Below are 26,604 nucleotides of genomic sequence, written 5' to 3'. Positions count from 1 at the left end.
CTGACCCTGTCTCCCTCCTATGAACCACACACTTCCTGTTTACCAAACCAAACGCAGTGACAGCAAGGACAGAGCTGCTAATGGCCACCATAAACCAAGCAAGAAGTTCTCACCTTCAAAGGCAAAGTGGTTCAAAACCAGATTAGTGGGGTCTGAAACTTTAGGAATAAATGTGCTGTGAGAAAGAAGGCTAAACTTATGTTCCTCAAAGTGTTAGCAACTGTAGCGAGGCAGAAAACGTGAGCTTCTGTTCTTCTCCGCGCTTTTCAACAATTTCCAAACTGCCCACAAAGAACATGTATTACTTTCTTAAAAATATTAATTTATGCAGGGCAGTGGTGGCACACACCTTTAATCCCAGCACTCAGGAGGCAGAGGCAGGCAAATCTCTAAATTCAAGGCCAGCCTGGTCTACATAGTGAGTTCCAGGACAGCCAAGGCCACACAGAGAAACCCTGTCTCAAAAAAAAAAAAAAATGTTTGTGTATATGTGTATACATTTTTATTTATTTGTTTGTTTGTTTATTTTTAGGGTGCATGTGTATGTGTATGTGTATGTATTGGTGTGCCTGCACACATGAATGCCATTGCATGGATGGAGGCCAGAAGACAACTTTTAAGTTGTTGGTTCTTTTCCTCTCATGATGGGTTTCGGGATTCAACTGGTGTTTCAAGGCCTGTGTGGCAAGAATGTTTACCTGGGAAGTGATCTTGCTGGCCAAAGAATATGTATTACGTTTTAAATTGAAAGAAAAGTACAAATACCACTAAAGAAAGCGGGGGAAGAAGCGGGGAGAGAACTACAGCTGCATGAAGGTCGATTTTCCAAAGCATATGACTTATGAAGACAGCCACTGAATTAGCTCACTGAAAAATTAGACACGGGCTAAAACTCTAATGGCCCAGGTCTGCATGCAACCTCAGCTGCACCAAGAAGCGCCCTCCTGGGACCCATCTGGTTTATCTTTGCAGTGGGGTGCCCAGCACTCTTCCAAAACACAGCAGCCAATCACCTTCAGCGGCACGCTTACTCCCTACCTCAGTGAGGTGGGGAGACACCCCTGCTCTGCCCTTCAGAGTGTCAGAAAGACAGGGCCTAACTGCACAGGAGACTGGGAAAGTGAGACAAAAATAAAACTGAGCATCCAGTGATGTATTAGACATCAAGGGATACACATCTCAGTGATCTCTTTGCTCTTGACTAACGAAAACATGCTTAATAAGACAGGCTACCATACAGTGCCACATTAGGGGACTGTTAGATCATGGCAAGAAGTATAATGTGCCTGAGTCTTACTCTTTAATTGACTCAGTTGTGCAGGGATGACAACATGGAAACTATGGCCTGGAACTGTACTAATCTAACCACAGAGCTGTACTTGGATACTTTTATAAAAACAGCACACCTTACAAGACAGCTATTTAGCCCCAGAGATGTCTAATGATCACAGTGTGAGCCGTGGATCAAGGGAAAGCCTAAAGCTAACCACTGTGTGACTTTAACAAGTCACTCGCTCTCCCTCTGCTTCTGTTTTCTCACCTGAATACTGAGGAAGACAGCAATGCTTGTTCCCTTGATGATCTGAAGACACTGAGCATAATGTGCATGTAAATACTGAAGGGGAAGAGGATACAACTGCCACTGCCATCACTAAGTGAGCGTGAGAACTTCCGCCATCACATCAGGGTGCTGCATGGCCTCCATAAGCAAAGTCTTCAAATCTCCACCCTGAATGTGTCCAAACTCCCCCACCTCTTCTGTCAGCAAAATCCAGCAAGACCAAGCTTAGTTCATGTTCTTGCAGGATGACTTCCTGACAAGGATTTGGGGCTTGCCAAGGCAACTGGCATGAGTATGTGTCTTTGGACATGGTATCACTGGACATGGTGTCTCTGGACATGGTATCACTGGACATGGTGTCTCTGGACATGGTGTCTCTGGACATGGTGTCTCTGGACATGGTGTCTCTGGACATGGTGTCTCTGGACATGGTATCACTGGACATGGTGTCTCTGGACATGGTGTCTCTGGACATGGTATCACTGGACATGGTGTCTCTGGACATGGTGTCTCTAGACATGGTGTCTCTGGACATGGTGTATCTGGACATGGTGTCTCTAGACATTGTGTCTCTGGATATGGTGCACCATCTCTCCACTGGAGTCTCTGGTTTCCTCAACTAAAACTAAGGAAATCAACTTCTGGGCCAACTCTCAAGTTCTCTTCTCTTGTTAATTCTAACACAGTCTTCAAATTTACTTGGGACCAACATTACCTAAGTGTGAATGAAATATTTCATTTACTGACTGCAGAATTCACATGACATATTCAGGAAATATTTACCACTGTGCACTGACTATCTAGGGTTATAAAATAAACCTTAAAGTTGAAAGTATTGAAATCACTCAAATGGTTTTCCATAAACTCAACAGAATTACAGTAGATATCAACCACTAAAAAAGAGATCTGGAAGTAAATAATTAAAAATTAATAGCGTGCCTTTATGCACAAAGGAGAAATAAAAGGTACATTTGAAAATATTTGGAATTGAATAAAGACACAAGGGGAAATTTTTGGACTATGCATAAAGTGAAGCTTAGAAAAAATTACTAAATGCTTAGGAGGACAGAAAGGAATTCTCAAATCAGGAATTCAGTCTCCCCTGTAAGAAGCTAAAGAAAAAATAACCAGGAAAACCCACAACAAGTAAAATAGTAACCAATATTTAAAGATGAAGTCAGATTGATGAAACTGAAAATAACCAATGAAATCAAACACTACTTCAAAGTCAACAAACTGTAAAGTCAGGGGAGACAGCTAGAAAATGCCAGATCAAAGAGCACAGCGGCTCCTGCAGACCCACCCATACTCCAGGAATCAATGACTGTGGACAACTTTATGCCAATAAACATAAAGCCTCAGATGAAACAGGCAACTTCTTTCAAAGAAAAACCCTCAACCCTCACTGAAGAAGCCCGTGTCTGAGACAGTAAGTCCCACTTGAAAACTTTCTCACAAAGAAATCGCAACACTCAGCTGGCTCTATTGAAAAGTCCTGTCAAGTATTTATAGAACGGTAAGAAAAAAAACCTACAAAAAACTCCCTCTAAAAACCAGAAGCAGGCACATATGAGACCAGCCCTACCTGTGCCGCGCCAGCAAACAAATATGCTGTGGAAAGGTCAAGTAACCCTTGGAAAGGTTTTTCTCCTTCAACAAAATATCAAATCAAATCTGTTGGCATATAAAAATCCAATGTGTGTGATGTAAAACTTTAAATATACATTAAAGGATGATGCAGTGTAACTAAACAGGGTCTACATCAGAATTCAACCCGAAGTGATAAAACTCAACACCCCTTTAGGTTAGAACTGCTCAGCATATTAAGAACAAGAAGAAATTTCTTTAACCTGATAATATTATATTTAATAGTGAAAGGCTGAAAACCCTGGTAATATACTTAATAGTCAAAGGCTGAATGTTTTCCCCATGATAAGGCAGAAAAAAGGCATGGATTTATCCCTCCCCGTAATTGTACTGAACAATTATTACCTGCAGGTAATAACAATGATATAAGACCCCAAAAAGTTGTAAAGAAGTACTTTTTTTTGGTGGTGGGGGGGGGGGTTCGAGACAGGGTTTCTCTGTAGCTTTGCGCCTTTTTCCTGGAACTCACTTGGTAGCCCAGGCTGGCCTCGAATTCACAGAGATCCGCCTGGCTCTGCCTCCCAAGTGCCAGAAGTACATTTTAAGATGGGTGTTACCATTTAATTGTGAAATGATACTGTCATAGGCTTGGGTATTTGAACACTTGCTCCCCAGAGGGTAAGCCTGTCAGGAGATGCTGGGGAAACGCTACAAAATGGGGCTGCTACAGAAAGTGAGTCACTGGGGATGGGCCCTGAGGTTTGGGGGGGAGAGACTTCCTATTCATTGCCCTTTGACTTCTGATTGTACCTGCAATGTCAGCCGCCTCCAGCTCCTGCCATCATCACGCCCCTCCCCGATGGATGGCACCCTGAAACTGTGAGCCCAGATAAACTCCTCTCTCCAGTCTGCTTCCTGACGGGTATTTTGTCATGGCGCTGGGGAAAGTTACTAAGACTCTGGGAGCAGTGGTGCATGGCGATATTCCCATCAGGAGTTCAAATCAAGAACTCAAGGTCATTCTCAGTTACATTCCAAGTTCAAGGCTAGCCTGGACTACATGAGACCCTGTCACAAAAACAACAACAGAAGTATACTCCTTGGAAAGAAAGACATTCAACTGTGTTCAAAGATAACTGAACACTCACACTATCTACAGAAGGAATCTCAAAGGCACTGGAGGTGTAAGTGCATTTATTAAGGTCATACAATAGAAGTTTAAGGGCTGGAGAGATGGCTCAGAGGATAAGAGCAATGACTGCTCTTCTAGAGGTCCTGAGTTCAATTCCCAGCAACCATATGGTGCCTCACAACCATTTATAATTTAATCTAGTGCTCTCTTCTGGCATATAGGCAGAACACCATATACATAATAAATAAATTTTTTAAGTTTAATAAAGAATCATGTCTTTCCTCACTCAGCAACAAGAACTGTAAATAAGATTTTTAAAACAATAGCAATTTGTTTGTATGTGTGGTGCATCCGTGCACACAAGTTTAAGTGTGTGAGCAATGTTGTGCAAATGAGCACGCATATGTGTGCAGGCCAGAGGTCAGCATCAGGTGTCTTCCTCAGTCACTCTACACCTTATGTTTTGAGGCTGGGTCTGTTACTAACCCGAGCTCACCCGTTCAGACAGACTGCTGAGCAGTGAACTCCTGGCTTAGCGTCCTAGCACCGGGTTACAGATGGGCACCACGGGCAGAGCTTTTTTCTTATGTCCTGGGAATTCTAATTAAGTCCTCACACTTGTGTAGCAAGCTCTTAAACAACTGAGCCATCTCCCCAACCTCTAAAACAGTATTGATTTCAATTTGCATTAAAAGATAGGAATATAAGCCGGGCGGTGGTAGCGCATGCCTTTAATCCAGGAAAGGGCAAAGCTACACAGAGAAACCCTGTCTCGGAAAAAAAAAAAAAAAAAGATAGGAATATATAGGTATAAATCTAATATTTGAGACCTGTGAAAATACTAGTGAATGAAATCAAGAAAGCTTTTCATAAACGAACAGATATATCATGCCTACAGAATGAAAGACTCAATACTCTCCAAATCTGCCTTCATTTAATACCTATCAAAATACCAGACAAATTTTATAGAAGACAAAAAAAAAACAAAAAAACAACACCTACACACCTACAATAGCCAAAATAATATTGGTCTGTTTTCATTTGTTATACTTTTCAATACAGGGTTTTTCAATACTGGCCATCCTGGAACTTACTCTGTAGAACAGGCTATCCTCAAACTCACAGAGATCTGCCTGCCTCCTGAGTACTGGGAATAAAGGCGTGTGCTACCCCACCCAGCTCTGATCTCAGTTCTATAAAGCTAATGTTCTGATACTTATCTAGAACCAAAAAAAAAAAAAATATGAAAGAACAAAGCCAGGGGACTTGTGGTACCTAAATTCAAGGCACATTATGAAACTACTATAGTCAAGACAGTTTGGCTTCAGCATTAGGCCAGATACACACTTAAATGCACCAGACAATCCAGGAACAAGATCCACACAAATGATGGCCAACAACTGCTCTTTAACAACGATGCCAAAGAAAGAATAACAGGATGCATGTGACATGAGTCAGAAGGGAGGGATGCTTGTGGGAAAGGGTACCAGCAAGAGGAGTGCAGGGGAGGAGGGATGCTTGTGGGAAAGGGTACCAGCAAGAGGAGTGCAGGGGAGGAGGGATGCTTGTGAGGAAGGGTACCAGCAAGAGGAGTGCAGGGGAGGAGGGATGCTTGTGAGGAAGGGTACCAGCAAGAGGAGTGCAGGGGAGGAGGGATGCTTGTGGGAAAGGGTACCAGCAAGAGGAGTGCAGGGGAGGAGGGATGCTTGTGGGAAAGGGTACCAGCAAGAGGAGTGCAGGGGAGGAGGGATGCTTGTGAGGAAGGGTACCAGCAAGAGGAGTGCAGGGGAGGAGGGATGCTTGTGGGAAAGGGTACCAGCAAGAGGAGTGCAGGGGAGGAGGGATGCTTGTGGGAAAGGGTACCAGCAAGAGGAGTGCAGGGGAGGGGCGGGGTGGGGGGGGATCAGAAAAGGGATGAATAAAACAAAGCAAAAAGGCACATGTGTGTGTCTGAAAAAGCTGTAATGAGACCCACCACTTTGGGTGGCTCTTTAAAATCTAATTATAGAAAAAAAAAAAAAAAAAAACACAATAATCACAAAGATTCAATGGAGAAATAACAGCCTTACCACAGAGTACAGAACCATTATTCATTCATCTGCAGAACAATGAAGCTTGTATTTTTATAAATGTTAATTCAAAATGAATACATGCAAGCCAGGCGTGGTGGCATGCACCTGTAATCTCAGCCCTTGGGAAGTGGAAGCCAGAGGACTCAATCAAGGCCATCCTGGTCTACATGAGGCCCTGTCTCAATAAACAAAACCACCACCAAGGCTGGAGAGATGGGTGCGGTGTTAAGAGTACACACTTATAGAGGCCCTGAGTTCAGTTCCCAGGACCCATTCAGGCAGAGAGGATTCCATATTCTCTCCTAGCCTCTGTGGGAATCTGTACTCACATACACGTAGACAAACATACCAATATACACAAAATTTAAAAATAGAATATTTTAAAATAATAACAATAAATGAGCAAATATAAAGCCAACTTCAACAAGAAATTTAAAAAACAAACAGGAAAAAAATCTTAGTGGCCTTAGGTTAAGCAAGATATCTTAGATGGTATATAAAAGGCATGAAATTTTAAAAATTGATATAGCAGACTTCATAAGTATTTTAAAACTATGTTCTTTAAATGAAACTATTTTTTAAAAAATGAAAAGGGAGCCAGCATGGTGGCACATGCCTTTAGCCCAGCACTCGGGAGGCAGAGGCAGAAGGACTCCGTGAGTTCAAGGTCAGCCTGGTCTACCCAGAGAGTTCACTAAATAGAACACTAAATAGAGAGTCCTTGTCCCAGAAAAGCAAAAAGGGACTAGAGAGATTGTTCAGGGAAAGAGCACTGGCTGCTGTGGTAAAGAACCAAGTTCAATTCCCAGCTCCTACAGAGCAGCTCCCTACCGTCTTAACTCTAGGCCTGGGGAACCCAGCCCTCCCTTCTGTCCTCTGCATGCTTGAGGTGCACAGACACACAGGCAAAACACCCATAGACAAAATAAAAGTGAATAAATCTTTAAAAAAGAAAAAGCAAGAAAAATGAAAAGACAGGAGAAAGTGTCTGAAAACCACTTATTTTATAAAGAACCAACCATCTAGAATCTATAGAACCAGTACATCTATTCTTTTTATGCACAGAAATGCACGAGTGTGCCTGCACCTGGAAGCCCAGGCCTGATGTCAGCATCTTCTTCTAGCACTCTGCACCTTACACAGAGAGGTACAGCTTCTCACTGAATCCAATCTTTTCTGCTACTTGGGCTAGCAGCTTGCTCAAGAGATGCCCATCTCTGTCTCCCACATACTGGGATCACAAGCAGCACACCTGGGTTTCTAGTGCATTCTTGAAATCCAAAACTCTGGTCTACACATTCATGGGACAAGTGCTTTCCCCACTGAGCTCTCTCACTAGCCCTTATATAAAGAACTTCTACAAGTCAGTAATTAAAAATCTAAACACCCAATAAAGAATGAACAAAAGATGTAAACACACACACACACACACACACACACACACACACAAGAGAGAGAGAGAGAGAGAGAGAGAGAGAGAGAGAGAGAGAGAGAGAGAGAGGTTGGTTGACTCATTAGGAAAATCTGAATTAAAATACTGTTTTGGGAGAGGACGGTAAGACAGTTTCTCTGTGTGTAGCCCTGGCTGTCCTCCTGAGTGCTGGGACTAAAGGCGGGTGTCACTACCGCCTGATGAAATACCACTTTACACCATTAAAATGGCTAAAGTTTAAAAGACTAACAAGAAAAAGAACAATATGCATCTATAAAGGTGTGAAGCTGCAGCTGGAAACAGAGACCTTTACACTGACTTTGAAAACCACCTATAGTCCCTTACAAATTCCAACATGCACTTACCGTAAGAGCCGACAATTGCATTCCTGGGCATCTACCCAGAAGAAATGACAGCATGTCACACCACAAAGGCCTGTCTATAGTTGATCATTCACAGCAGCTTTAATCATCACGGTGGTAATTACTCAACTCCACATTCATGTCTGAGAGTCACTGAACTGTACACTTTGGTGCTGTGTTACAGTGCAGTCCTGAGAATGGAGCCCGGGCCTCCAACATGCTGGGCAAATAATGCTCTACCACTGAGCTACACTCCAAGTCCATACACACTTTAAAAGGGTAAACTGATTGTGTGTACATTCCACCTCAATAAGCCTAACTTAAAACCCAACCCTTCTGAAGCAGTTCCTCCCTGACTCGATGGGGCTAGGCTAGTCTGAATTCTTCCTCCACACACTTTCTAAACTCTATTTAAAATGGCGTATTTAAGAAGGCGTGTTCCACGTCCCTGGGTCCTTAACACTAAGAACAAGAACTGGTAGAAAACACAGGACCACTCAAGCAACCTAACTAATTTTTATTCATCCTAAGTCACATTGGTTTCTTTCTCTAAAACAGTGATTTTCATAATAACTGATGTCTAGTGTTTGTGGTTACCTCTACTTCAGAGACAAGGCTGGGCTCCCTATACTGATACCAACTTTCTGGTTGGCTTAAAAAACACTATACCGTGCTCTCCAGAGGGAGACAGGGTCAGGCTCACAGGGTATCAGCTGGTGGCTCTGGCTGTTCGGGCTCGAGCTGAAATAATTCTTATGGGCAGCTCTTGTCTTCCCCCCACTATGTGAACCTTCATTTTAGTTCTTCTTGCCAAAAGCAGGTCTTTTTTTATTTTTTTATTTTTTAAGACCCCCGATTCATTCTGATGGAAGAAATAAATTTGTGTGTTCATTTCATAGTTGAGTATTATTTTAGATCTCAGTTTACTTCCCTCCACCCCCCATGTGTACTTTGAGACAAGGTCTCACTATGTAGCATGGGCTGGCCTTAAACTCATGATCCTCCTGCCTTTGACTTCCTTCCCACAGGGTTAGGACTACAGGTGTGTGCCACCATGTCCCACAGGGTTAGGACTACAGGTGTGTGCCACCATGTCCCACAGGGCTAGGGACTACAGGTGTGTGCCACCATGTCCCACAGGGCTAGGAATATAGGTGTGTGCCACGCATGTCCCACAGGGCTAGGAATATAGGTGTGTGCCACCATGTCCCACAGGGTTAGGACTACAGGTGTGTGCTACCATGTCCCACAGGGCTAGGACTACAGGTGTGTGCTACCATGTCCCACAGGGTTAGGACTACAGGTGTGTGCCACCATGTCCCACAGGGTTAGGACTACAGGTGTGTGCCACCATGTCCCACAGGGCTAGGACTACAGGTGTGTGCCACCATGTCCCACAGGGCTAGGAATATAGGTGTGTGCCACCATGTCCCACAGGGCTAGGAATATAGGTGTGTGCCACCATGTCCCACAGGGTTAGGACTACAGGTGTGTGCCACCATGTCCCACAGGGTTAGGACTACAGGTGTGTGCCACCATGTCCCACAGGGCTAGGACTACAGGTGTGTGCTACCATGTCCCACAGGGTTAGGAATATAGGTGTGTGTCCCATGTCCCACAGGGTTAGGAATATAGGTGTGTGCCACCATGTCCCACAGGGTTAGGACTACAGGTGTGTGCCCCATGTCCCACAGGGCTAGGACTACAGGTGTGTGCCACCATGTCCCACAGGGTTAGGACTACAGGTGTGTGCCACCATGTCCCACAGGGTTAGGACTACAGGTATGTGCACCATGTCCCATAGGGTTAGGACCACAGGTGTGTGCCACCATGCCCCACTAGTTCTTTAATCTTTTATTTTAAAGATTTATTTTTCTCTCATGTGAATGGCTATTGTATGTCTGTGCACCATGTGTGTAGTGCCCATGGAGGGCAGAAGAAGGTCTCGGGTCTTCTGGAACTAGAGCTACAGACACCTGATGTGGATGCTGGGAACCAAACCCAGGTTCTTTGGGAGAGAGAGCAGTGCTCTTCAGCACTGAGGCATCTCCAGTCCCTGCTCTTTATAATCTTTCAAGTTGTCTCTCCCCGCCTCTCAGGTGAGGTTGGATCTGGGGCAGCACTCACTGCACTCAGGGCAGTGGTGTCTCCAAAAGACCAGAGTTCTGGCAGCTGAGGTTGAAGGACTGAGTACTTTAACCTGTGCTTTTGAGAGAAGAAACTAACTGGCATCATTTGAAAGCATTTGTAGAGATTTTTTTTTTTTTTTTGAGGGTACTTTATTTATTTATTTTTTTAATTTTATTTATTATGTACACACAGTATTCTGCCTGCATGTGTCCCCGCAGGCCAGAAGATGGCACCAGATCTCAATCCAAGTGGTTGTGAGCCACCATGTGGTTGCTGGGAATTGAACTCAGGACCTCTGGAAGAGCGGTCGGTGCTCTTAACCACTGAGCCATCGCTCAAGCCCGAGAATTTTTTAAATTACATCAGAGCATGTGTGGTTGTCTGTTCATCTCCTATCCTTAAGGCACAACTGTTCCACATCAACTCAAGAAATGTTGGTGACAAACGTGTGTGAATAATGCACCTGTGGTGCTTTTGTGAGGCCCTGGACTAAAGCTGGGTGTGCTCCACTCTCGTTCACCTGGCCTCTGAGACCTGATTTCTTTGCTATCCTTCGTTTAGGTCTAACTAGCCCGTTTCTCAGTGTGGGAGCAGGTGAGGTTACAGACGTCCTGCCCTGACTTCTGGAATAAGAACTAATAGTGTGTTTTCCTCCTCCCTTAGATTCATGCCCGCAACCAAAACGAAATCATTTTTGGGCTAAATGATGGCTACTATGGTGCTCCATTCGAACATAAGGTAAGAGGATTCTCCCAGTGTTCTGAGCTTTGGTTAGTGCAGGGGCCTTGCACCTGGGAAGATGATCTCCTGGGGAGGCCTATGCGAACCGAAGCACATTGCAGGTATCACCGTGAGCCTGTTTGGGGGCTTTTAGAGTGAGAACGTGTTTTGTAGGACATGCAACCACTCCCAGTAATCATTCCTAAATCCCGATTATATTTTCTTAAAGGGGAAACCTAAGCTAGCTGTTTTCTTTTCTTCTACTTAATTCTTTGGGGATTAAGAAAGAGTGGTGAGCTGGGCGAGGTGGCAGAGGCTTGTAATCCTGGCCACTTAGAAGGCTGCATCAGGAGGTTCACATGGTTGGGTCCTGCCCAGGTTCAGAGTGAGTTCAAGGCCACCCTGGGAAGCCTAGTTGGGCCAGATCTCTAGATGAAAAGGGGCTGGGGGTGTTGCTCAGCTGTATGGGGCTTACCTACCATGCTGGGAGCACTGGGCTCAAGGCCTACTCCTGTTCTCCCTCCAAAATAAGAGTGGTGACTTTGGTGTCAATTAAAGGGTTTCAGTTATGTTTTATGATTCTCAGAAAGCCTAAGAAACCCGAATTAGGTTGGACATCATGGTGCACACTTTTAGTCCCTGCAGAAGGGAGGCAGAGGCAGGTGAATTGCTGTGAGTTCCAGGCCAGCCTAGTGTACATAGTGAGATACTGCCTCAAAGGAGAGAAAGAGACTGAAATTGAAACTGTTTTGATGTCAATGCTGTCTCTGCATCGAAAGATGAGGAGAGAAAGGAGAGGCAGAGAGTCCTTCTTAGCAAGGACCTTCTGTGATCGCCCGTGACCAGGGGACTCAGCATCTGTCTCCTATTTCATAGTCACAACAAACACCATGGTGTTTTCTTTTCTCCGTTTCATAGCTGTGGAGCCTGATCAGGAGGATGAACTTCACAGGGTCTAGAGAGTGACTGAGCTGAGAGGTTGGGTTACCTGCCCCTGGCTCTGCTTTTCCGACTCTGACCTAAAACCAAACCAAACCAAAATGCTCTGTGGCGTTCACACCTTGTTTTTGCTCGTCCACACCTTGTTTGTGCTCGGAGGTTCTGTTGTTCCATGACCTCGGTTGTGTGAGGTGCCATTGCTTCGATGCTCGCCATTCCACAGCGTGCTGAGTCCCCGTTGAGGGTCGGCTCCTGTACTCACGCGCTGAGAGTGCAGTGGGTGAAGGCGGGTCCTCCAGCTGTGGGCCCAAGGCAGGAGGATCGCTCGCCCGGGGCCCCAGAGTTCAAGCCTGGCCTGTGCTGGTGCCGGGAGAAGAGCGCTGCTGAGGCCTTGTGCTCAGGTTATAATCCAGATTAGAACAGAAGACGGTATGTGGAGGCGCGGGCGCCGAAGGGAGAGAGCATGCCAGGAGAGGGGACATGGCCAGTCTCAGGGATTGAAGGGTAGTGCCAGAGAGGCCACCACATGGAATGGTTAGGGATTCTATCCCAAGGCAGAGGCTTGAGCTTTAATCTGATGTGTTTTATGGTTTTAATCTGTTATTTCAAAGAGCAAGGATGTGTGTGGGAAGATGGTGAGAAGGACCTTGTGGACAGTGGGTAAGGGGTGGTGACAGTTTGCAATGGGGCCATGGCAGGGTAGGAGAAAAGAGGTTTTTGTTGTTGTTATTGATGATGATGATGATTAAGTACTAGGAATGGCATCTAGGGCCAGGCACACGCTAGGCAAGCCCTTCACCACTGAGCCACACCCCAGTTTAGAAGATGGGAGTGACGGTTTAAGGAGGTCAAATCATTAGGGTTTGTTGTGGTTTGCATTTGAGGTAAAAGGAAAAGAGTGTGAAGAGTGAGTTTGGATTTCTGACTTCAAATTACTGGGTATGTCAAGATGATAGCCACAGGAAGCTTTGGGACGGGGGATGGGATGAGGGAGGGGTGCGGTGGAGAGGAGGAGAGCACAGATCCTGAGGTAAGATGTGGCTGCGGGAGTGGGTGGTGTCTTTAGATGCTTGTTGATGGAAAGTAGCCATTTGGATATGTGAATCTGGAGTTCAGAGGCTAGAACTGAACTAGGTTGTAAATGTGGGGCCAATGGCAAAGTCACTAAAGTCATGAATGTGTGTGACACAGACTAGGAATGGGCAGCGCAGTAGAGAAGGGGGCTGAGTAACCCGGCCTGTGGACCCCAGCTGCTAGAGGCCTAACAGAGAAGGGGACGATGGAGGGTGGCCCCAAAGCAGTGATCACGGGAACAGGAGTGCTGCCAGGGAGTCTCGAGGCCGAGGCTCTCTGTCTTCTCCCCTCCATTCCTTTAAACTGTGGGCTCTGGATGGTTTTGTGCTGTGCTTTTTAAGGAGATGGGGTGGTCAAGTAAACCAAGGACTGGAAAGTTGCCTTTTGTGTTTTAGCAAATGGAGTTTATTCTAAGTGATGTCTTTAGAAGTTCCAGCCCCGAAAGGCCTTCCTTTCCCCTTCATTTCCCAGCTCCTCTTCTCAATTCCTGCATGATTTCCAGACTTCCTCTGCCGGATATACTGCTCGCTATGGAGGCCTGTCTTCCTCCATCTCTGTATGTAAGCTCTGTAAGGTCAGTTGGATACTCGTAATGCTGGCTCCCCACTCACTCCCTGCCGCGGTTCTTGGGACACGGTATTTGCTTAGTAAAAACGTGTGATTAAGTCAGAGCCTAGCGAGGCTGCCGTTGCTGGGCTGTTTGCCATTCCAAGGCTAGCTGCCCTGGCACTGGAGGGGTGGTTCACCCTGCAGCTGGTCTCCAACTCATCACCTGCGGAGTCTGGAGTCAGAGATGACGGTGGGTCGCATTCGGGTGCCTATTCCCGAGCGTTCCTGTGATGACACCTTTCTATTGCTGCTGTAGTTAATCCCTCAAGAACCCCATGGCCAGAGACTGATAGTTGGTAAGTTTTGGGGTAGGCACCAGTACCTGATTTTCCTTTCTGCTTGTGAGTTTTGAACAAGTTCAGACAAGATGGGGAACAGGTAAATGGAGTTCAGAAGGTGGTGTGATAACAGATAGAACTGACTGGCAAATGTTGCTTAAATTTTGTGACTACAAGAGCTTGCTGTAACTAAAAAGGCTTGATGCATTTCCTCCTGACCTGAACCTCTTCCCTCCAAAATAATGGAAAATGGAAATGAAATTGCTCCATTTTAGACCAGAGCAGTAGACAGTTCCCCATGGCAGGGCACCCAGAAGGAGCTGAGCCACGCATGCCCAGACCTTCAGAGCTCATAGATGAGCTACTTACAGATGCAGAGGAGGAAAGAGGCACAGCCTAGAGGGACTGGGAGCGTTCCTCTCCTTCTCTCTCAGGATGGGGGCTGGGAAATTTTTCTCCTGTGTGGAAGCTTGGACATAGGGAAGGAATAGCTGACCCTAACAGTAGTAATAATAACTAATACTTAGTGGGCACTTAGTTCAGTGCCAGGCACTAAACACTTCCCTACTTTATTGTGCATAAACTCCACAGCTGTTTATCTGTAGGCAAGAAACTGGTACAGAGAGGTTAAGTAACTTTCCTAAGAGTTTTTCTTACTAATGAAGGTGATAGTGGACCCCTCGTCAGCTTTGCAGGGGCCAGAGGTCTTACCTGGAAAACGCTGTTACCCACTAGTGAGCAGTGCCATCTCTAGGACAGTTTTGGCCAAGATCAAGGGTGGAGCAGCCACATTTATGTCTAACCTCTGAGCTTTATAGCCCACAGACATTTTACCAACAGGGAATGATCCTAAAGGGATGATGTCAGATGTAAGAAAACATGAAGAATGTAAAAATGGTCCAGACAGGAATTTAACTGTTGACTATGTATGATAAAAGACAATAACCATACAAGCTAAACAATACTTTTTGGTTGCTGTGATCAGTATTGACATGAGAGATTTAAGAACAGGATGGTTTGTTTGAGCTCGTGGTTTGAAGGGATACAGTGATCATCACAGGAAGGCAAGGCTGCAGAACTTGATGTGGCCGGTTCTATTATGTCCCAGTCAAAAAGCGGAGAGAGCAAATGTTGGTACCCAGCTCATGTTGAGACCCAAGCCCATGGGACTGGCTGAGGAAGTGGGTGAGGCGTTGCCTCTGGAGACCTTACTGATTGTTTCAGTGTACGCTCAAGGTTGCTCTTGAATGGTGCTAATCTCTTCAACATTTAAAGCTGCTTCCACTGACTTCTTCTTGCTTCCAACTATCCATTTGTTAAGGCCGTTCCTCAGACCGAGCACTTTCCTGTCTTTCTGCTCTAACTGTGGATCTGACCAGGAGCAGTGAGCGGAAACCGTGACATGCCCTAGGCCTGTGCCGTCTTTAGGTTCTACCAACCAACTTAGTCCGTTATTTTTAAAATTTCTCCCCTCTCAAGTTCTCAGGACATGGGCAGAATGCAGTCAGATTTTTCACCAGAGTGTGACATGAATGGTCTCTGTCCTGGTCCTCATAGCCTCCTGTTGCATTTTGTGAGCATCGTCTCCACTGTCCATGTTTCTCTTGGTATTCTGGTTTCCACACTCCCATTAGCACAGCCTGTTAGTTATTTGAGCATTCTAGAATTCTTCTACGTTCGACCCACAAGCCAGTTCCAAAGCCTACAAAGCTGTGTGACCAGGTAGTCCAGCAGCTTCTGGTACCAGTCTCCTGTCTTGGTTGCTTTCCTTGTTGCTGCCACAGCACTTGACAAGTAGCTTCAGGAAGTGGGGGTTCCTTTGTTTAGTTTGAGGGGTTCAGCCCATCATGGAGGGGAGGGCATGGCGGAGGAGAATGAGGTGACTAGTCAGTCAGGAAGCAGAGAGAGATGGATGCTGGCGCTCAGCCTGTTTCCGCTTTCCCCCTTTTTGTTAGCCAGTCTGAGACCTCAGCCCTTGAGGTGGTGCCACCACACCGGGGGTCTGGATTTCCGTCCTCAGTTCAGTCTCTGGAAACACCATCACAGGCACACCCTGGGGGTGATGCTAAGTCCAGTCAAGTTGACAGTGCAGAGAAGAGAGGTCAAAACCAAGCTGGGCAGTGGGGGCGCATGCCTGTAGTCCCAACATGTGGCGGGGGGGGGGGGGGGGGGGAGGCAGTGGGGCACACGCTTGTAGCCCAGCCCCCTGGGGGTGGGGCGGGAGGCCAGCCTGGTCTACATAGTGAGATCCAGGACAGCAAGAGGTAAACAGGGTTTTTAAAACTTAAAAAACAAAAAGCAAACAACGCCCCCCATAAATAAATAAATAAATAAATAAATAAATAAATAAATAAATTCAGGCTGTTGTTACTCAGAATGCAGTCTTTACACTAAGAAAAATCTGCTGTCAGTTTGTGGAGTGTGCTGAGGGGAAAATTTAAAAACTTTTATACAATTTAGATATCATTGTGACATTTTAAGTTATGGTCTTTGAAAGTATCAGTTCTCAGTGGGTTGAATAAAAAGCTTCCACAATTGCTGCCTCCCCAGAGGGAGTGAAATGTCATGGTGGTGATATGTAAGGTGATGGGTTGAGAGTCACTGAGGTCATCAATTTCTTTGACAGGAGGCTAGAAATAGTAAAAAGCTGTAGGATTTGGTAGAAAATTTTGAATTCCAGTCAGGCATGGTGGGAAGTAGAGGCAAGAAATTCAGGAAGGAGTTCAAAGCTAGCCTCTGCTACATGGAAAGTTTGAGGATAGCCTGAGCTACATGAGATACAGTATCAAAACAAAACAAAAATAAAAAGGGCAGACTTTGAACCCATGTATACATGTTCAAATTTAAGACTACCTAGTAAATGCTAGAAGTTTCTAATTAGCAGAGGGGAAAGAGGACTGGAAAGAACGAGAACGGTGGTGTCAGTTTGGTGGTGTTAAACACGGGGCTGCAAAGAGTCGGGGCCGCGAGGAGTCCACAGCATTGCGGGCCTGGTAATTGTGAGTGGACCCGTCGGTATTGGAAACATTTGACTGCTAAGGTGACAAGGCTTTGTGAACGTCACATTGTTAAGACTCTGCTGTCTGCTGCCCACGTTCACTCTGCCTCCCAGAGCGTGCACAGCCTGCCAGCGAGAGTCTTTGAAAACCACACGCCATGAATTGTGATCCAGTGTTCCATCCTTTGCTTAATCTTCTGCTCGAATTATTGAGGACTACTTTGTTTTTGTTAATTTTATGTAATAAAATTTCATTTATTGTGGGTTGGGGACTTTAGCTCAGTGGTAGAACGCTTGCCTAGCAAGCACAAGGCCCTGGGTTCGATCCTCAGCTCAAAAAAAAATTTTTTTTTTTCATTTATTTGGTAAGTGTGTGGCACACAAGTGTTTAAAACAACACAAAGGGATCTTTGAGTAAATGATAATTAAAATCTTTATCTTTGTAAAAATGATTCTCTCCTCTACCTCTCTGTTCACCACCCTGGCATTAAGCACCTACTGTATACCTATTAAACTAAGTGTGATGAAATTTAAAAAATGTAAAGCACAGATGAGCAGTCATTCATGTTTGGAGTTAATGAGGCAAGACAGTATGTTTTTCAGATCCCGGTCTGCACTGGGTTGATTAAAATACTGTTCTCCATGATGAGTTACTTGGGTCCTCAGATGACGCAGGTAATTATCGAAGAACTTTAAATAAAGTTTGGTGACTCCAAGAACACTATGTAGCTTGAGGATGGCTTTGGGGACAGTGGGAAATAACAAGGCTCTTGGCCGATGCGTTTGTAGACTTTCAGACGCCCATTCAGGATTTTGCCTGTAATGTAGGCTAAGGCTCGAGGAGACAGGAACAAAAGGCTTTTCGGCAGAAGCATCCCTTTCGGCTAGAGGCTTTTTCAGGCTGAGGAGTCCTAGAAGTAAGACGTGGCTTGTCCCTTTGTCTCTCTGATCTTTCAGGATTTACCCCAATACCTGGCACAGGGATTTTTTTTTTCCAGAGCTGAGGATCGAACCCAGGGCCTTGCACGTGCTAGGCTAGCACTCTACCACTGAGCTAAATCCCCAACCCTGAGGGATGTTTTATTAAAAGATTGTTTAGAATTCGTGTTACAGTAGGCCCCCTTGGCCTCCGTTTCTTTTTGGCAGCCGCTCTTTTAGGAGGCTGCTGGCTGCCGCTGTGGGTGACATAACACACTGGTTTCAGAGTCATACCGCTGTGGATTTCACCACGGGCTGACTTACTGAGGAGATCCTGGAAAAACTGGATTTGTTTTCTCACCCATAAGCACGTCAATCCCCAGCTGACTGGGGATTAAACATGATAATGTATATGACATGGCTGGCATGTGAGTGGAGTTCAGCAACAAGTAGGAACCGGTTCTCACTGGGCTCTAAACCCCATAGTGAGTGTTCACACCTCTCCTGCTCACCATTGTATTATTGGCATGGTGTTCCTTGTTCATGCCGCACATGTTTTATCAAGGAATGCAGGTAACAACTTTGTTTAGGTCTAGCATAGTATTGGTGGTTAAAATCTTGGGAGAGTGGTACTTCTCTGAACCAACTCCACTAAGCATAACTTCTGGCATTTAGTTTTACATAGCTCACTGTGGTGAGACATTTAAATTATCTGGCCTTGAACAATTGCAAAAAATTGAGACTACAGGATTTTTTTCCCCTCTCATATTGAAAATTGCAAAGCAATATCCTTAGGGGCCCAGTAGGTGGCACTGCTTTCTCACTTTTGTGAAAAGGAAATTGGAACAGGAATGGAATTCAAGTCAAAAGGAGCAACCCTTTTCAAATAAAGAAACGTAGATTGAAATAGCAACTCAGTGATGAGTTTCACAAATGTAAGCACATAAACGGTCATCTTGAGAAGATGGTGAAGCTGACATTGGGGGCCGAAGCTGACATTGGGGGCCGAAGCTGACATTGGGGCTGAAGCTGACATCGGGGACTGAGGGACAAGAACAAGCTTCCAGATCTGTTTGGAGGCCTGTGCAATCACAGTTCCTTAGTTTATATTTTTTCAAGGCATGCCATCTCTGAAATGTAGGATCCCCGACTTGTAATCTCAGCCTTGTTCCCCAGTAGTGTTTATTTAACAAGTCACTCGGCCTCTCTTAGTTTTTAGATGCCTCATCTCCAAAGTCAGGTGTGCTTCAGGGTCTGGGCATGGCGACATGTACCCTGATCTTAGTGGTTGGGAAGCTGAAGCAGGAGGAACTCAAGTTCAAAGTCAGCTTGGGCTACATCTAAGATCCTGTCTTTTTTCTTTTTTTTTTTTTTTGGAGCTGAGGATCGAACCCAGGGCCTTGGGCTTGCTAGGCAAGCGCTCTACCACTGAGCTAAATCCCCAACCCCTATCCTGTCTTTTTTTTTTAAAAAAGCAGAAAACATTAGAATTCTCTAGCCCAATGTCCTTATTTCATAAAGAAACTGGGGCTCAGAGAGCCTTCCAGCCTCCATGCACCTAAGTTCCATGCTGCAGATGGTAACTGACATAGCTGTCATTGTATGTAGCGAGCACATCTATAGATCACGTCATAGAGTCACTACACACTTTCACAGCTCTTCTGTCTGTAAGGTTTGCCGCTGGTGTCTTCTTTGACTTAGAGTAGCCAAAGTGGACAAGTGTGAGTGTTCTCATTTTCATGAGAGGAGCTGGAACCTGGAAGAGTGAAGGGGTTTTCATTGAACTGGCCTTCTAGGATTGGAAGGTTGAGCAGTGGATGCGTGCTTGCTCTTGGTTGTCATGTGAGTGGGTCTAACTTGATGGCAGAGCACACCCCCCTAGTAGTACACAGTAGAACATTTAGAAGTCAGAATTTACAGTCTCAAGTTCAGCCTGTTTGAGTGACATGGAGCTGGGCGGTGGATCATTTCTACTCAGGTCTTTGAAAAGTTGGAAAACTTTATTTCTTAGTTTATGTATATGAGTGTTTTACCTGCATATATGTAATTGCATCACTTGAAACTTGAGTTATAGAGCCACCGTGTGGGTGCTGGGAATTGATCCTGGGTCTTCCTGGTGAAAGAACGGTAAATGTTCTTAACTTCTGAGCTCTCTTTCCAGCCCCTAAAAGTTGTGAAAGCTCTTCAGAGTTGTTCTTATATGTCAGTCACCTCTCCCCCATCCCCCAACAGAAGAACTATAGACTGGCTAGCTCCTCAGGGATGTCTGCTGCCTCTGTTATTCTAATACATCTTGGTATCTGAGCCGATGTAGACCCTGGGGTAAGCTTGTTTCTGAACCATCCTTGAAGCAGTACTTTGAGCAGATGCAGATCTTTGAAAAAACTCCTATTGCTGGCGTCATTGTGAGTACCTCAAATGTCAGACATTATACCAGATACTGTGAATATTTCATTTAATCAGGACAGCCTTTCTCAGCCTATGAACAAAGTGCCTCAGAAGAAAACCTTAAACCGAGGACCCAGGATTATACGGCTGGTAGATGGGCAGCAGGCTCTCCATTTGAGCTCTGATCTGACTCACTCAGAAGCTTCTTCTGAACGGGACCACATGGCATATGTGTGCCCTTCTACTTCAGATAGTGAGTGGGACACAGTCTCAAGTCTCTAGCTTCACATTTAATTAGAGATGCCCACTGGCCATGCAGTGTGAGAACTGGAGAGATGCCCACTGGCCATGCAGTGTGAGAACTGGAGAGATGCCCCCTGGCTGTGCAGTGTGAGAACTGGAGAGATGCCCCTGGCTGTGCAGTGTGAGAACTGGAGAGATGCCCACTGGCTGTGCAGTGTGAGAACTAGAGAGATGCCCCCTGGCTGTGCAGTGTGAGAACTGGAGAGACTGCCCCCTGGCTGTGCAGTATGAGAACTGGAGAGATGCCCTTGGCTGTGCAGTATGAGAACTGGAGAGACTGCCCACTGGCTGTGAAGTGTGAACTGGAGAGATGCCCCCTGGCTGTGCAGTATGAGAACTGGAGAGACTGCCCCCTGGCTGTGCAGTGTGAGAACTGGAGAGATGCCCCCTGGCTGTGCAGTGTGAGAACTGGAGAGACTGCCCCCTGGCTGTGCAGTGTGAGAACTGGAGAGATGCCCCCTGGCTGTGCAGTGTGAGAACTGGAGAGATGCCCTCTGGTTGTGCAGTGTGAGAACTGGAGAGACTGCCCGGGCCAGTGCTTTGAGCACTGCCAGTGCCTCGCTAGGCAGACTTGAGGCACACAGGGAACTCAAGCTGTCCACCCACCCAGATCCACTAAAGCCACACCCATCCGTCACTGTGCTTGGCTTCCCTCTGGCTCCCCCACTCCCCTTTTCTCTTGGATCAAATTAACTTTTTTGACAGATGTTTGGGAAACAGTCTTATCCTGTAATTTATATTTATAAATCCTCTGCTACAGTGTGGTCCCATCCTCTGCCTTCACTGAAGCCAGAAAATAACCTGGGAAAGCGCCACGTTTCCTGTTAGGAGCTTGGAGGCTCTTGTCTTCTTAGCAGTTTTTGAGCTTTTGAGAATTCTAATGCCAAAAGATAGAGAGCCAAGCGTGATTCTTCCTTGAGATGGTTTAAATTCTTGCGAAGTAAACAGAAACAGCTTGAGGTTTGTCCTCCCCAGGACTCGGAGCTCAGCGCTTTGTTTGTTTAAAGTGCCGGCCTCTTGTTTTGCTCTTCTCTTTCAGATTAGATTTGGAAAGAGGACATTCTTGACTTGGAAAAGCCAGTGCCATTTAAGCTGTTCTACAAGCTGGCAGCCCCCTCTCCCGGGCTCTTCATCTGCTCAGTAATGCCAGTGAGCTGGCTGTCACTGTTGCCTTCTCCTCCTCCGTCACCTCTGCTCTCCTCTGTCAGGTTACAGTAGATTTTGTATGTATTTTCTTCCTTCAAGGCATCACAGTTGAGGTTCTGTCGTGTGTGTGTGTGTGTGTGTGTGTGTGTGTGTGTGTGTGTGTGTTTGTGTATGCATGTGCACGTGTGCGCCCATATATATAGATACGGAAGCTAGGGGTCGGTCAGTGACGAGTGTCTTATTTCACTGCTTTCTACATCACCACCACCACCATCATCACCACCACCACTATTATCATCATCATCATCATCATCATCGACAGCGTCTCTCACTGAACCCAGAGCTCAGTGATCTGGCTAGGCTGGCAGTGACCTTCTCACCTCTATACCCTAAAAACAGCCGCAGACACACACAGTTGTGCCTGGCTTTTATGTTACTGGAAGAAACGGAACGCAAGTCTCCATGCTTGTCTGGCAGGCACCTCTGTGTCACTTTTACGGTCTTAGGATTTAGTGTTTTCTCTGTGTGGTGCACATTTTTCCACGAGTGAGTGAAGTTCACTAGTCATGTTCCTGTCTCCGCTCCCCTCTGCTGTCAAACAGACACTGCAGCCCGGGGATGGCCACTCCAGCAGCGTCCTCCTGTCCTCCGCAAGGAGTAGAGCTCAGACTCCCCATCTCCTTTCCACGTGAGTTAGAGTGGTGACTTTTCACTTGACCCCTCCAACAAGCGCCTCTTCCTTGTTGCTCTTTATTTTAGGATTCACGCATCTTCGCTTGCAGCGCTGTCTTTATGGCACGGCGCTTCTCACTGTTTCAAGAGAGAGGAAAAGCATGTCTGAAACTGTGGCCAAATTGGGGGCAGGGGACTGTCCATATTGAGCTCAGTGTCTGAGAAGAGGTCTCCCCCTCCCTATTGAACAGCTTAGCATCTGGGCTTCATCAGAACTCAGGCAGAGGGTGTCTGAGGCCTGCAGATGCTTAGCAGGGACACTTGCAGTTTTCCTCAGTTTCAACTTGGCCAGCACTTGAAAGCATATTAGTGTCCATGCCAATGTGCACATGGAACATGGGCTGTCTGTGGATTCAGCAGGTAGCCGCCCATATGCATACCGTCCCACAGAAAGGACACTTCCCCATCTGGGGGACAAGGCACCAGCTTTGTTTTTTTCCTCCTTGCCCACTTGATTCCTTATTCTATGCAGTTAGGTGAGGCTGGGCTATGCAGAGCTCACTTGGCACAGGAAGCCAGTGTGTGGCACACCCATGCTCACGCTGGACAGACCTGCAGTGGAACTCTTGAGCTTGTCTTTAGGCTCCAGGGGACCTTTGTTCTCCTTGGCACATTGTGTCTGAAGTTTTAAAACGTGTGTGTGTGTGTGTGTGTGTGTGTGTGTGTGTGTGTGTGTGTGTGTGTGTGTATTTGCGTTTGTGGGTACCCCTGGAGGCAAGAAGGCATTGGCTTTCCCCAGTTGGAGTTCCAGATCGCTGTGAGCCTTTGACTTGGTTCTAGGAGCTCAACTCCAGTCTGTTCCATCCTGCCCAAGACTCTCCCAAGTCTCCCTAAGCTGGACTTAGGTCAAGTGGTTCAGAGACTGGTGCCTCCCCAGCTCAACCTCAACCAGATTTTTTCCCCTCTCCCATTATGTTTTTGAACTAGTGACTAGTACCAATGTGCGTCTGTTCTCTTAGGTCAGATCATAAGGGCAGTCTTCCATCATCCCCTTTCTCTTTGAACCAATGCTGTTGGAGGTCAACACCTACTTCTTCACTGTGGGTTTGGGTTGTTGTTGGTGTTTTTTGTTTTTTTTTTTTCATTTCTAAGATGCTGATGTAATTACTTGTTTCAAATCAAGGCATCTGTCTGTCCTCAACTAATTAGTGGCTTGCAATGTCTTGCCAAAATCTGATTCCTTCTTTCTAAACCTCCTTCTTAAATTTTCTCATGCTAAAGTTTGTCCTTATGACTTAGACCCATTTCCCTAGGACAGTTTTCTTGTCTTGTGGCATGTCACCCACATTCAGCAATGGGTATTCTGATGCTCCCATGATGCCTGGAGTTTTCCATGTCCTGATTGCCTGTTGGCTCATCTTTCTTGTCCGACTGCCCTGTGTTCGGTCGGTCTAGTTTATTGCTGGTGTGTACCACTGCACCTGGCATGTAGTGCTGGCATAACCAATGCTTGCTGGGAGTGGATGGTGACCCTGTGGCGGGGACCCCTGCAAGGTTGTTAGCAGTCATGAAGCTTCTTACCCAGAATTCTGTCTGTCTTGCCCAGTGGTTTCCGACCATTTCTCATAGACACTTGTCATTTACAAATTATTATACCATAAATGGAGCTCATCCTTTCAGCTTTTAGAATTATTTTTTTTGTCCAATTTTCCACATCATGATTAACTATTGTTCCATTTGCCCCAGGCCTCCTGTCTCTGGTGAGGCTTGGCTCTCTCTCTTTCTCTTTCTTCATTTGCTCTATTCAGACAACTGGTCTCCATTTCTGGAATCCTCGCTCAGCCTGCCACCCCCCCGAGGACTGGGTTCCTGCAGTGGTTTGCTGGTGGCCCGTGGCCTCTGCTGCTTGTACCTGCTCTGTCTTGCTCACCACATCTTACTAATCTTGCATGGCACTCTTGGGTTCTTTATTCCTTTGCTTTAAAGTTGCACAGAGTAGATTTTCATTGTCTGCTGTGTGTGTGTCCCATTCTCTGCTCCGATTGCCTTCTCCCCGGCCTGGACTCCCTGCATTATGCTCCCCCTAGCTCTGCCTCTCCCTCCCCCTCCCCACCCTTTCAGTTCCACTGTTATTGGGGTCAGAATTCTCAGTACATTCGGGGTGTGTGTATATTTGTGTCTCTGTGTGTGACATATGTGCATGTTTGTGTTTCTATATAAGCATGGCTACTCTTAAAATAGCTGCATGCTGAATCTGCCCGTGCCCCACAGGTACATATGCACGGATACTAATGCACTTTCAAGTACTAGCCAAGGTAAAACAGAAAACCTGCAACTGTCCCTGCCAGAGTTTGTCATCCCCAGTCAGTGTCCACCTTTGAGCCATCTCCCCGGCCCCTGTGGACTTTTATAATAGTCAGCTAATTCTGCCTCCTCCAATTCATCACAGAGTCATTCCCTGAGTAACCTTCTTTCTATGCAGCTCTGATAGTCAGGCTGCAGGGTTGGAAATTCTTCCCAAGTCTCGTTGCCCGTAAGTTGTCTCCATTTCTGGCCTGGGATCAGGGCTCCCAACCTGCTTACTCAGCCATGGCTCCCACTACTTTCATCTTTAGGGTTCCAAATAGTTGCCATGTTACTGAAGCCGAACAAACCCGGCCGCCATTTGGTTTTCCCTGAATGCAGCTTGTGTTGCCAGCGGTCATGCTTTGGCCGAAGGTGTTCAGTCCAGGTGGGGCTTTCCTCCCCTGCCATTCAGGTTTTCAGGACCATTTAACCTACCCCAAACACTGCCACCTCTGCAGCCTTTGATGCTCTGTGCTTGCTACGTGGAGTCCTCACCACATCAGAATACCTGTGTAGCTTCTTTTGGTTTTAAGCTTTAAGCTAGTCTTATGACCCCTCTGTTTATTTATTTCACTTGGACCTTTAGCTGGTATATGTACTTTCTGAGGATGGTGAGAAGCTAGCCTAATGTTCTTTGTGTATTAGGTGTTTAGTAAATGAAATGAATAAATGTGTATGTAACCTGATTGGCTTTACAAGTATTTATCCTACCAAGTGAAATTTTTTTCTTTCTTTTTTTTTTTTCAGTTAATTTTTATTTTTATCTACCTATTTATTTTAATTTTTTTTTGAGATAGGGTCTTATTACGTAGCTCTGGCTGTTCTAGAACTTACTACATAGAGCAGGCTGGCCTTGAACTCATAGAGATTCACTTGCTTACATGCTGGGATTAAAGGCGTGTGTCGCTATGCCCAGCAAGTGAGTTGTTTCTATGTTGCTTTTGTAGAAGTAAGGATGCTAAGAAGAGCTGAAGTGTCTCTTGTTTTTCAAGGTGACCTTGCTGGTCAAAGGTCATATATTTTGTGTGGTTTGTAAACCAACAATGCTCTGTCTTTACATTTCCAGGGATTTGAAAGAGGAAACAAAGAAGAATGTGTTCCAGATAGGACAGGTGTTTGTGCAAAGTGGAAAACACTATCTGAATTTTAGTTGTGCCCCAACCCCCTGCCTGAGGACTGGTGATCAAGCTCAGGGCCTCATCTGCCACTTAGCTATATTCCCAGCCTCAAAAATACCCTCTGACCCTTTATGGAAGAAGTCTGCTGACCACTAGTCTAGAAATACACCTGATCTGCCTGGGGTTGCTGCTCGCTGGAGACGTGAAACTGTCTGCTTCCCTGACAGTTTACCAGGCCCCCTGCGACAGACAGCAATTCCCTCTGTGGAAAAAAAAAAAAAAAAAAAGAGATCCTTGGGCCCAGTTTCAGAAGAGTCTTGAGTGGCATACAAATCTTCCCTGGGCTCTTTGGCACTTGACAGTATCTCCCACAGATAACCAGATACCAACGAGCCGTTCCTGTCCATTATAATGTTCATCAGCGCCTGGAGGATCGCTCCACTGTTCCAGTTAGATGTCCGTGAGAGTGAGGCTGTTAGCATATTTGAAGAATGTTAATTGCTAAGTGTGGGCTGAAGCCAAAGGACTTCATAATGTCCTTAAGCTGCTTTAAATGTACATAGACTGAGAATTTTAGAATCAGAAAAGGTCTGGGAGATCATCAAGGTTAGCCCCTTAAGAGCAGGGGCTGTGAGCCAGACTGCGTGGCTCTTTCCCTTAATCCTCCTGTGTCTCAGTTTCTTCACCTCTGAAGTGGGGCTAAGAATAGCCCCTAGCCACTGGGCTTGCAGCAAGCGTGAACATTTCCCATAGCAACATTTGAATGGCAATGCTGACTGAGAAGGATTCTCCGCACACGCGTGTGTTCACAAGCATTCG

At 45.9% G+C, this 26,604-nt stretch overlaps 1 protein-coding gene across 1 annotated transcript in view; it reads left to right on the top strand.

Moving 5' to 3' along the window:
* Positions 1 to 10,943: 10,943 nt before the first annotated feature.
* LOC118574406 (UV radiation resistance-associated protein-like) overlaps positions 10,944 to 26,604 on the top strand; it is a 110,210-nt gene continuing 94,549 nt past the window's right edge. The window contains exon 1 of the mRNA XM_036175341.1: positions 10,944 to 11,014. The gene's annotated coding sequence lies outside the window, so the exon portion shown is untranslated. The remainder of the gene's footprint in view (positions 11,015 to 26,604) is intronic.

The sequence above is a fragment of the Onychomys torridus genome, chromosome 1, assembly GCF_903995425.1.
Source record: "Onychomys torridus chromosome 1, mOncTor1.1, whole genome shotgun sequence".
NCBI classification, from domain to species: domain Eukaryota; kingdom Metazoa; phylum Chordata; class Mammalia; order Rodentia; family Cricetidae; genus Onychomys; species Onychomys torridus.
The sequence above is the reverse complement of the archived record's forward strand: the minus strand, read 5'-3'. Positions and strand labels throughout refer to the sequence as shown.